General features: G+C 33.2%; 2 protein-coding genes across 8 annotated transcripts in view; one reads left to right on the top strand and one right to left on the bottom strand.

Annotated features, from left to right (window-relative positions):
* The window catches only part of USP15 (ubiquitin specific peptidase 15), a 109,635-nt gene that overhangs the window by 4,590 nt on the left and 92,265 nt on the right, over positions 1 to 12,780 (top strand). The window lies entirely within an intron of this gene.
* Positions 1 to 12,780, bottom strand: part of TAFA2 (TAFA chemokine like family member 2) — a 528,067-nt gene that overhangs the window by 463,126 nt on the left and 52,161 nt on the right. Inside the window, exon 3 of the mRNA XM_072973860.1 lies at positions 7,001 to 7,060. The gene's annotated coding sequence lies outside the window, so the exon portion shown is untranslated. The remainder of the gene's footprint in view (positions 1 to 7,000; positions 7,061 to 12,780) is intronic.

Here is a 12,780-nt window from a genome sequence, read left to right as displayed (position 1 = left end):
AGAATTTTACCATTTTATCCCACACTTGTCTCTTGTGACTGTTCAGTTTAGCTATGATAGAATACATAGAAAATCTTAACATCTTGCTTTTGGAAATTAAAATGTATTTAAAGATTAATAGGTGATTAACTGAATATGTAGAATGAGTGTTATTTTGATCCAAAAGTACATTTAAACAAGAGAAACTAGAATCACTTATTATTTAGATTTGGGGTTTTAATTGTTTTTCAGTAATCGTAAGCTTTTGTTAGAGGCCACATGGCCCCTTCTCATAAAGTTTTACAGAGACAAGACATCAAGCAGGTACTAAGAGCTTGTAGAATATTTTGCTTTAGTACTTCACCCATATTTTAGAAGTGTTGGTTTACAGTGAGCAACAGATAAACAAGGTTCTCTTTTTCGACTAAGAATCCATAGGAACAGCCCAGACCAGGAAATGCGAATATGATAGTTTGGTATTTTATGTTCCATGTTTACCAACTTCTTGTGAATTTCCAAAGTGAAACACATTGGAATTAAGACAGTGGAAGGTACATAGCCATATTGATACCTCTTTAACATCTTCCTGAAAATTGACAATCCATGTAGTATCACCGCTAATAAAACAATCAATTTTGCCATGTTAGTCATTAGATATATTCGTTTTATTACTTGAGTTCAGATCGATTTTTAGTTTCCTCACTTTGAGAATCACTTCACTAAAAACCATGGTTATTGATAATAATGAATTGAAACTATCAGGTCTATTGGCAGGGGGAGTAGGAGAAGAGTGAGAACTAGTAGTGAAGGTGTTTACATGCACTATCTGGTTAGATTCTCAAAATAAGGATCAAAGTGTGTATTTATATTCCTTTTTTATAAATGAGAATCTGAGCTCAGAGAAATCAGTTGGTTTCCCTGTGGTTCACAGGTGATAATACCACTACGAGTGAACATTTATTGAATGCTTACTTTGTGCCAGTCAGTATTCTAAATGCTTTATACTTGTGCAGCCATTAAAGCAAGTGCTCTTATTTACCTCATATTATAGATGTTTGATGATTTCAGAGCTGGTTTTTAAATATTATTTAAATACCTGGTTTATGATGATGTAAAATACTAAATATTACCAGTATCTCCTTAGTTATTAAAAATGTTTTGTGCTCAAGTGTAATTCAAACAGTATGTCATTAAATCAATAAGCCATTAAACTATTTCTTCTTAGTCCCCATATAGAATTTTTCAACAGTAGGTTTTTTTCTTCACTGAGTAATGTCAGTTTGGTTTGTGCCTCTTATTTTCATTTCCTTAGTTACCACTGTAATTCGCGCTGCTTTATATTTATTCCTTTGAAGTCATTTCTCCAGATTCTTTCTCCAAGGGAATGTAGTTGCTTCTAACTTTATCATACGGTTTACACAGAGGTCACTAACAAAGAAAGCTAGAGTAAGTCTGGTTGGTAATAAGTGACCTCAGTTTTGGATACTGATTAAAATAATGTGTTTGAGGGAACAATCAGGAATGACTCCTCAAAAAGAAGTAAAGAAGCTCAGATTCTAATATAAGGCAGAAAATCTCTGTAGGATTAACCTATATTCTACATAGTTTTCTTACAGCTCTCCAAAAAGAAAAGGAGGATAATGACTATTTTTTTTCTTCTTCATGAGAAGAAGAGCTAAGAATGCTGTCCCTCCACTCTCATTTTAGCTTTCAGGAGACCCAGATACTTTTGTGATAATTCCACGTTTTTCAGGAAAATCGTTTAGCAGAAGTAGCCATAGAAAGGACTTCTTGTGAAACAAGTCAAAGGCTCTCACAAGCAAGTCCAAAGTGGCTCTGAGACCAGGCTAAGTTTTAGAGTATCAGTTAAATCAAAACCTGAAAGCATTAGAGACAAAATTAATTACTTGAGTAAAAAGAGCATCAAGTTTCTGTAGTAAAATAATAATAAGGATGATAGTTTATCATGCTGTATATTACATCTTTAGTAATCTTACAACTGTAAAGTTTGTAGCTTTTGACAGCCTTCGTCCAATTCCCCTTACCCTGACCCTTGCCTCCAGTAACCACAAATCTGATCTCTTTTTCTGAGTTTGATTTGTTGTTTTTGAGGTATAATTGACCTATAACATTATGTTACTTCCTTTTATACAGCATAATGATTTGATATTTCTGTGCATTTCAAAATGATCACCACAATAAGTCTAGTCACAATCTGTCACCATACAAAAATACTACATAATTATTGACTGTATTCCCCACACTGTACTTTTCATACCTGTGACTCATTTATTTTGCAACTAAAGTTTTTAACTCTTAATCTCCCTCACCTATTTCTCTTCTCCACCTTCCTGCTCTCTGGCAACCACCTGTTTGTTCTCTGTATCTATGACTCTGTTTTTGTTTTGTTATGTTTGTTCATTTTTTCATTCCACATATAAGTGAAATGATACATATTTGTCTTTCTGTTTGACTTACTTCACTTAGCATAATACTCTCTACATCTATGTTGTAACAGATGACAAGATTTCATTCTTTTTATGGCTAAGTAATATTCCATTGTAATACCAGTAACAGTGCTGTATTTACATATGAAAGTTAAGAGTTCTCATCATAAGGAAAAAAGCTTTCTTCTATTTAATTTTGTATCTATATGAGATCATGGATGTTCACTAACCTTATTGTGGTAGTCATTTCATAATGTGTATAAGTCAGATCATCATGCTGTACTCCTTAAACTTTACAGTGCTATATGTCATTAATATCTCAAAACTAAATGGTAAGAAAAAACAAATGGTAAGGGTTAAATGATCGTGGTAAAAGAGACCTGATAATTTGGGGTTGCTTTATATTATTTAGCAATATGTTGTAATAGCTTGACAGAGTTTAACAGTTTAATGAAGAGATTTATCTTTGATATAGGTGGAAAATGTATTTTCACAAATTTGAATGGATTTCAAGTTGAAGAAACTTGATTCTCAGGAGAGGTGTAGTTAAGTACTGTATAGTTGTACACAGTGCTTACAGTTGTGGCTGTATAGTTAAGGCTATGATTACAAAAATTACCGCTCACTTACCATATTAAGAGTTTTTTGCCTGAATGAAATAAGTGATAGTGTTCTCATTTTACAGATTTAGAAACAGTTAAGTACAGAGTTAGGTGCATATAGTAATATACCCAGTGGTGGAGAAGAGATTCTAACCTAGGCACTCAACTCTAGTGCCTGCATTTTATACTGTACAGTCAGCCTATGAATGATAAGCTATACTCTTTTTATGAAAGTAGTTTTTTGAGGGATGAATAGCTGGAAGTATTAAAATCAAGAAGTGTTAGCTTTGTCATAAACACCATGTTCATCTATTATCCATGTGAGGAACCTATAGAATTTCCTAGGTCTTCCTGGTTTAGCATTTTAGTCTTAGTCTCATTTCTAGCTGAACTCTTTGATACAGATGGTAGTTCCCATTTCTTGCAAATTATTTACTTATTTCTGTCTAATAAGACTTCATATATCATTCATATTATTCCCATATATTTTACTAAGTCCTGACTTTCACTTCAAAATCTGTCCCAAAACCAATCTCTGTGAAATCATCCCTAGTAATCCCATCCAGATCTGTGGCCCTTTCACTTAAAAAAAAAAAAAGGATAACAGTTTTATTGTGATATAATTCACATATCACACAATTCTCCCACTTGATATACACAATTCACTGGGTTTGGGTATATTCACAGAGTTGTGCAACCATCACCACAATCAATTTTGGAATGTTTTTAATCATCCCTTAAAGAAACCCCATGCCTATTAGTAGTCTCCCCCGCTCCTATTTCTCCCCAGATCTCCTGTGTTGGCAGCTACTAATGTACTTTCTTTTCTATAAATTAGCCTTCTGGATATTTCATGTAATTAGCATCATATAATATGTGTGATTTTTGTGTCTGGCTTCATGCACTTTTTTAGGTTCATCCCTTTTGTGGTGTGTATCAGTACTTCATTTCTTTTTATTGCCAAAAATGTTCCATTGTATAGATACACCACTTTAAATGTATCACTTCATCATTGATGAACATTTGGCTGTTTATACTTTTTGGCTGTTACAAATAATCCTGCTATGAACATTTATGTGCAAGTTTTTGTCTGGATGAAAGTTTTCAATTCTCTTGGTTGTATACCTAGGAATGGAATTGTTAAGTCTCTATGGTGTTTTTTCAGAACTGGTAGACTGTTTTGCAAAGTGGCTGCACCACCTTGCATTGCCACCAGCAGTGTATGAGGGTTCCGAGTTTTCCACATCTTTGCAGCACTTGTTATTGTTTGTCTTTTTGATTATAGCCATCTTGCTGTATGTGAAGTGGTACGTCATTGCGGTTTTGATTTGCATTTCCATAATGGCTAATAATGTTGCGCATCTTTTCATATATGCTTCTTGGCCATTAGTATATCTCTGTTAAAATGTCTAGATCCTTTGCCCATTCTTTAATTTGGTTATTTATCTTTTTTATTATTGAGTTTTAAGAGTTCTTTATATATTCTAGATACAGATTCCTTATCAGATAGATGATTTGCAAAATTTTCTCTAATTCTGTGGTTTTGTTTTCACTTTCACAATGTTACTTGGCCTCCTTCCTGAGTTCTTTGTCTCTTAGTTTAGATGTAAAAAGAGGTCATAAAAATTGGTTCTTGCCAACTGACTGATTTAGTGTGCAGAGCAGAAAATAGGTTGGAAATGCTTGAAATCTAAAGATATAAAGGGATGATTAACCAAGCTATTGGTTTATTTGAAAGAACTTAATAGCTTTCTTTGGTTAAGTTTTACTGAAACAATGAAATTCTGAGTTTTAGTTTGTGGTACTTAAAAAAATTAGTGAAATGTTTGGTTTATAATGATTTAAAATACTAGATTCTATTAATGTATCTTTTAGTATTAAAAATGGTTTTATGCTGTTGCTACTCAAATGTAATTTAAACAGTATTTTATTGAATAAGAAGATTAGTCATAGAGTGAATTAGCATCTAAAATGGTTTATGCTGTTAATCTTACACATGATAGTTATACATGTTCTCAGATTGTGTTACATTGGATTAGGCTGAAATTTTTGTGTGTTTTCTTAAAATGTAAAAGAATGACTCTCTTATGACTACTTTGCAGAGAAAAGTGTAGGATGTTTTTTTAAAATAAACGTTATATTTATGTTAGTATTAGGCAATTGAGAAGGAACTGCTTATCTGAAAGTTCTCAGCATACATGTGCTAATCAAAAAAAAAAAAAAAGAGCTGTGCATCCCCTAGCTCTGTGGTTTTCTAAATCCAGCTATTGGGATTTCCCCATTTCCCCATACTTCTAAACTTCTGTATATGTAGGACTATTTCTCAGTCATTTATTGGTCCCTTTAAATCTTCCTTAAATTTGCTTCTCGTGTGTATAAAAACACTAAACAACTTTTGAGACTCTCCTACCTTTCCTGACTACTACTCCCCCCCCCCACAAAACAACCAAACAACAACAACAAAAACCCCACAACCTGGCCTTTTTAGTTCTTAACAGTGACTTTTCTGCATTTGAAGACTGACTTAAAATTGTCTCAGATTTATTTTGGATCCTAAAATTGATCCTGCTTCTCTGGAGCCATTGAAAATTATTCTGCCCAGACCACAATACAAATTTCCTTTCTTGATGCCTTTAGAATATTAAGCATCATACAATATAGACCTTTTTGAAATACTCATAACTTTAAGTTTTTGATTTATTAAACATCTCACTCATATTTGAACCTCCAACAATCCTGTGAGATATCCTAGGGGTCTTCATGAAATATAAGTCAATCTTATCGTCTTATCTCCCTTCTCAAAAATCTTTCAATGGCTTTCCTGGATAAAATCCTTATCATTACCTTAAAGGCATTATATAGTCTGGCCCCAGCCTACCTTATCTAGCATTTCTCCTCCCCTAGTCATAAACTCCAACCTCATTCAGTCAGTTCCTCCAACATACTGAACTCCCAAAATTGTTCTGGCCCTGGCACATCCTTCAGTCTGGATAGCTTTTTTATCTTGCTCTTCCTGAAATAACTCCTGTTCATATGCTAAAATACTACTTTTTCAGAAAGGCTTTTCTGTATTCTAAGTAGGGACCTCTATATATGCTTTCATAGCTCCCTATCCTTCATAGCACTTACCACAACATTTTACTACATGTCTTAATTACTTACTGTCTCTTTTCTCCACTAGACTCTGAATTCTGTAAACATAGGGACCTTGGTTATTTTGCTAGTACCTATTCATATGGAATACCATATACATTGTAGACCTCCAGTAAATATTTTTTGAAGGAATGAATTTCCATTTCTAAAATGAACAATCTAAAGGCTTATAGCATTAAGTAAATTCTAGACCTCACAGCAAGTAATGTCAGAAAGAGAACTTTGGTCTTGTACTTCTACAATAAATTTAGAATTCATGTCTCCTCAAGTTTGATTTCAGTAGATGAGAAAATCTTTAAGCAAAAGTAATTATGGAAACAAATTGCTATTGGATGTGGAGAAAAATTCACCCACAATTTAGTACTTACCACAACTCTAGAATACCTCTTAAAAGAAAGATAGTGCTTATTTTTTCCTGTAGTCTTAATTGATGTGAAAAAAAGGACTCTTACATAGGTAGAGGGCAAATACTCAGGCTTTTTCCACTAAGTTCTTAACAGGCAAAGATCAAACATGTACCAAAAGATACCAGCACTTTGGAAATACTTATTTTCTTCATGAGTGAAATAGATAAAAATTGCTAGGATAGGCCTTTAAAATAAATAAATTTCACTTCTTCCTTCTGCTTCTTCATTTAACAAAGAAAATCCTTACTATTTCATAAATAGGGGAATATGATATATGACTTTACTAAGTCTCTGTTACATCTTTAGATTTTTGTTAAATGAGATTTAAAGTAAAGTTTAATATAATAGAAGGAACACTGAACTTTAGTCTGAAAACTAGAGTGCACACTGAAAACAGGTCCTGCATACTCACTTATTGTTATGTGACCTTGATAAGTCACATAACTTCTCTGAGTTTTGACTTCCACAGCAGCTAAGTAAAAAAAAAAGGAGAAAAAGTTACTTTAATGATTAATTAATGTGAAAACACTTTATACAGAAATTACTTAAATATAAAGCATTTCTATTCTGTTATGTGATACAAAATTTTAATTTTAACAGAAGAGTGACATGGTCTTATTTGTGTTTTTAAAATGTCTGGCAGCAGAATGGAGGACGGATTGGAAGCCAGCAAATTTAAAACAGAGATAAAAGTTGGACACCTTTTATAGTACTCTATGCCACTTAAAAATGGTGGAGAAGAGGAGGTACAGAACTAAGGTACTCTTCTGAGAATGGAAAGGAGAGGGACAGACTTGATTATTCAATGTTAAGGAGTGAAGGAGGAGTATAAAATAATCTGATTTCTAGCTCAGGAAATTAAATTACTGATGAACCTCCCAACAATTTTTTTTGTATATATATACATATATATAGAAGTAGAATCCGTTTACAATGTTATGTCAATTTCTGGTGTACAGCACAGTGCTTCAGTCATACACGAACATACATACATTTGTTTTCATGTTCTTTTTCACCATAAGTTACTACAAGATATCAAATACAGTTCCCTGCTCTATACAGCATGAACTTGTTCATCTATTCTATATATATCAGTTAGTATCTGCAAATCTCTAACTCCCAATATATCCCCACCCAACCCCCTCCCCACTGGTAACCAACCACAAGTTTGTTCTCTATGTCTGAGAGTCTGTTTCTGTTCTGCAAATAAGTTCATTTGTATTTTTTTTTAGATTCCACATATAAGTGATATCGTATGGTATTTTTCTCTTTCTGGCTTATTTCACTTAGAATGACATTTATTAAAGGGGTATTATAGAAGGAGTACATAGGTGTGTAGATGATTGATGAGTCAAGGTTGAAATGTCTGAAAAATCCAAGATGACATGGATGAGTAGAAATTGGAAGTACAATTCAAGAACTTGATATCTGGCCTTGGGATGCAGATTTTGGAATCATTGGTATGAGTTACAATATCACTGAGAGTATTAATAGTGAGAAAAGAAGAAATTAGAGAGCAGCTCTAGAATACTAAGATTTAAGAAAGAGAGTGTTGTTAAATGAATGAATGAATGAATGAACAGCTGAGCATTCCTCCCCAGATAAAGTAGACTCCCAGAGGTTAATTTTAAAAAGCACTGGTAAGGTACATAAAATTATGGATCCTTTGGATTTGTTAGGGTGGCTGTTGGTTACTTTATGAGAACCTTTCTGAGTGCACATTAGGTAGGAATATCTGTTGTGCTAGATTGTAAGTGCTAGGTTATTGTGCTGGGTTTTAAGTGTAGATTGAGGAAAGAGAAACTTGGCTGCAAGGACGAGTCAAAAAAAATGGAAGTAGATAAAAGGGAAAATGAATATGTGAGTTGGGAAATAGTGTTGGGGGTGGGAAGGAGAAAGAATTGGCCCTTCTTCTGTGATGAGTGAAAAAAAGAGAGAAAAGACAGAGAGAAACAAGGAGGTAGGAGCTGTTAATGAGGTAAGTCTCCAGGGAGCAGAAAGAAATTAGATCCAAAGAATAGGAAAAAAAATTATTAGCCTTGGATTTAAGACAGATTCTATCCTCCACCAATAGATAAGGTAATCTTTATGGTAAAGATGTGGAGCAAGAGAGTTAGAAAGTTGGGGCTTCTAACTTCCTTGAAATCTAAGCAGGAAGGCTGTCAAATTCAACCTAATAGATTAGAGACTGGATGAGACTGGCAAAGATTCGAAATAGAAGGCTCAACTGGAGACATACTGGAGGATTGTGGGTCAACTTTGAAGGACTTGAGAGATTGAAGACCATAAATTTTTAATCTCCACGGGATTTTTCTCTAGTAATTTCTGAACCCAGATAAATATGATAAAAATATTTTCATATTGATGTACTTAGTGTTTGAGAATCACAGGTAGTGACTGTGAGGCATTGTCATAAAATTCCTTGTAATCCACTGAAACAGGAGAATGATTAAGCCACAGCCAGAAGCCTCAGTCAAAAGTAAAATGATCTTGAGCATATTTTGGTGCATTTACTTCATAGCTTTTTATATGAGAAAACAGTCACATGGCTCAGTATTATTCAGAAATATTTCACCTTTAGTTTCATCTGTAAGATATAGACTGCTTTGCATAAGAAAGTTAAATTAGTCTGTTCATCACAAAGCAGTTAATTACTACTCTGTACTTTGGGCTGTTTAGATGATTGCACATGGGCTATCTAGATATTTGTACAGTAACATTTATTTGAATTTTAGATGGTTGCAAGTCTATAATGTAATATTTGGTACTAAAGCTTGATCAGCTTAAAATCAGTATATATGTCTGTTTTAGGATTTTTTTTGATTAATTGTTATGCTTATATTATTTTCCCATATATCAAGAGTAGTAATCTGTACTTTTTGTACTTTGTGCTTTGTTTATGAGATGTCAACCAATCATTTTTACTTTCCTGGCTTACTGGTTGCTCTAGTTACCAAAGGGAAATAATTTCCTGAAAATGAATACATGTATCAGAATCATATTTGATAAATTTGGAAACAAATAAATCAAATTTTTCTAAAGAAAATTCTTCAAAGCGTTTGTAAATTTTTTGTTAAAATTTAATGCAAGTTCATCTGTTGGATTTGAAAGAGATAATATAAAATATAAAAGATAAATATAAGAGATAAAAGGAAATTATGAATTTCTTTAAAAATATATAGTAATAAAACTAAAACTGTTGGAGGTGGGAAGGAGAAAGAATTGTACATTTCACTCTACATATTTTTTAACCTATTTTGATGCTTGAAGTTTCATTTGCTGACTGTAACTGTCAGCTTTACTGGCTGCAGTATTACTCATAATCTAAACATTTGACTATTTCATTTTGTACATGTATGTGAAGATGTATAAATGTAGGTAAACTATTCTATATTAAATAAAAAATATTAATCATTTAAGTAATATTTCAGGAAGCAGAAGAATACAAAGAAAAATAGAACAAAACACCTGTGTACACCTCTCAGTTTTAAAAAAACAAAACATTACAGATCTAGTTGAATCTCCCTGTATATGTTTTCCTAATCCCAACTCCTTCCCTGCCTCTTGAAATTGATTTTTTTATTCTCTTCACTTATACATTTAATATGTATGCATGGATCTATAAATATTAATATTTGTGGCATGCTTAAATTTTTTTCTATAGTTGCAGTGTGTGTGCATATCTATGCTATCTTAATACATTTATGTTATGTTAACATGTATCCTTTTGCAGCTGGTATTTTTTTGTTCAACATTGTAATTTTGAGATTTATCCATGTTAAAACATGTAGCTGTATTTTTCATTTCAATTTTTGTGTAATATTTCTTGGTAGGGATAATGGATATTAGGTCTTCCCCCCAATTTTCCATTTATAAGTTTATGCTGCAGTATATATTCTTAAGTTGTATTCTTGTAAATATGTGTAAGAATTTCTGTAGAGTAAAACTTAGAAAGGGCAATACATGATTCTGTGATATGCACATCTTCATCTTTAATAGATACTGCCAAATTATTCTCCATAATGAGGATCTTAGCTTACACCCCAATTGGCAGTTTGAGTTCACTTACTACACATCTTCTCCACACTTTGTATTATTGACACATGTACATGTGCTTGTGTGTTCATCAATTTCATGAGAATAATGTGGTATGGGGTTAATTTGTATTTTTCTCATTGCTAATGAGATTAAGCATCTTCTCATATATAGAGAGGTCATTCTGATTTTCCGTTCTGTGACTCGCCCTTTTTTTCTTTTTTTAAAAAATTAATTTAAAAGAATTTTTCATGTATTCTAATCCTTTGTTGATTATAAGTAGTATAAATATCTTCCCCAACTGTTTTACTTGGTGCCTTTGTTGAATAGCTTTTCATTTTAACCTCACAGTTTCATCAACCTTTACGTTTAAGATTTTGTGCTTTTTGTCTTAACTCTTCCTGTATTCTAAGGTAACAAGGATTTTCTCCTATATGTTTTTTGAAAATTATACTTTTGCATTCACATTTGTGTTTTTCATCCAACTACAATTTATTTTTGTACAGTTTCTGCTGTAACACAGCATGTGTTCCTAAAAATCACTGTGCTATATGCAAAATCATGCAATAAAAACCACAGGGCATATGGGAAAGATAGGATTGGGGCACAGCACTTTGAAAAATTTTTGTCAGTGACAGTTTTTTTAAAAAAGATGCTCAATAAAAATGGTAGCACAGTTTTACACATGTTAAATGTTTAAGAAATACATAAATACTCCAATAAATATATTTCCATTTTGAAAAAGACAAAGTTTGCTTGTGGAAGTGGGGATCAAAAGGGTTGCAGCTTGTGAATCTATTTTGAAGTCGTGGGAAGAAAGGTTATCTGAAATCTGCTAAGAAGTTTTAACAGCAGATGTGGAGACTGTGGCTCATAACACACGTGGTAAATGTAGGTAAACGTTTGAAATGCATGTTTTGTGTATGCCTCTGCTGCTCAGCATAGCTGGGTAGTTTCCCACATTTACCTAGTGTTTGTTTCAGAGTTAGGACTAGGGTGAAGCAAGCAAGGGACCTAGGGTGTTAAAATTTAAGGAAGCACACTCCCTGTTAGGGTCCCTTGGCATCTCATTTGCCTCACCATAGTCCTTGCCCTGCTTGTGGATGAATTAGTGCTTAAGCATACACTGTATTTGCATTATTGTTCCCTTACATATCAGTCATGTTTAACACATTCAGGTTTTTAAGAAGCTCTAAGTTAGAACTGACTGCCCATGTAGGTAGAGCTCTAATTTTTTTCTGTGTGCATAGCCAGATCTTTTTCCACTGGTTTGTAATGATGCTTTTAGCATATAAGGTGGTTCTTACTTCTTTATGCTATTTTCATTGGTCCTTTTGCTTCTCCCTATGCTAATATCCCATTTTCTTAAGCACACGTCTGGCACTAACTTTGTAACCATGGGAAGTGAATTTCTGTGTGCCTATGAAATTATAATAGTGCCTGCCTCATTGATTAGTTAAGTAAATGAGCCAATATATTAAAGTGCTTAGAAGTATGTGCCTGGCCCAAGAGTAAAGTTCAAGTGCTATTTTGTTATTAAAAGTAATTCATGTAACAACTTAATAAAGAGTCTTGATATGTAGTAGACTGAGATTGCCATCTTGTTTTTCCTTTTCCAAACTGAGAGTAAATGGGGAAAAGCTTATGAAAGGATTCCCTGAGAAAGTGACATTTAGACTATCTGAAAGATGGTAGGAGTTAACTAGGTTTTGAGAGCATAGCAGAATATTTGAGGCAGAAGGAACTATAAGGTAGAAAATAGTGTATGCAAGAACTAGATCTCAGCATAAAGAAAAATGGTACTGGAGACTAGAGAGGTAGGTAGGAGCAGATCATATCATGCAGGACCTGTTAGGCAATGTTAAAGGTTTTACACTTCATCTTAAAGTCAGTTACAACCGTTTGGTATTGGTGCAGGCATAGGTGTAACTACTCAAAAAAGAAGCTCAGGAGCTAAAGTTGGGCCCATCTGAACCCTAATAGATAACAAAGATTGAGAGTGCAGTTGAGACTATGTAATGAATTCAGGTCCTTGTTCACTTACTTGTAATCTTGGTGAGCTATTGATTTTGTTCTAGGCTTTTATCAATTCAAATTGTGGAATCTTATGTTTTGGGCAGATTCATAGATTAAGAGTTTTACAGCAGTACAAATTTA

Source organism: Vicugna pacos, chromosome 12 (genome assembly GCF_048564905.1).
Source record: "Vicugna pacos chromosome 12, VicPac4, whole genome shotgun sequence".
Lineage (NCBI taxonomy): Eukaryota > Metazoa > Chordata > Mammalia > Artiodactyla > Camelidae > Vicugna > Vicugna pacos.
The sequence above is the reverse complement of the archived record's forward strand: the minus strand, read 5'-3'. Positions and strand labels throughout refer to the sequence as shown.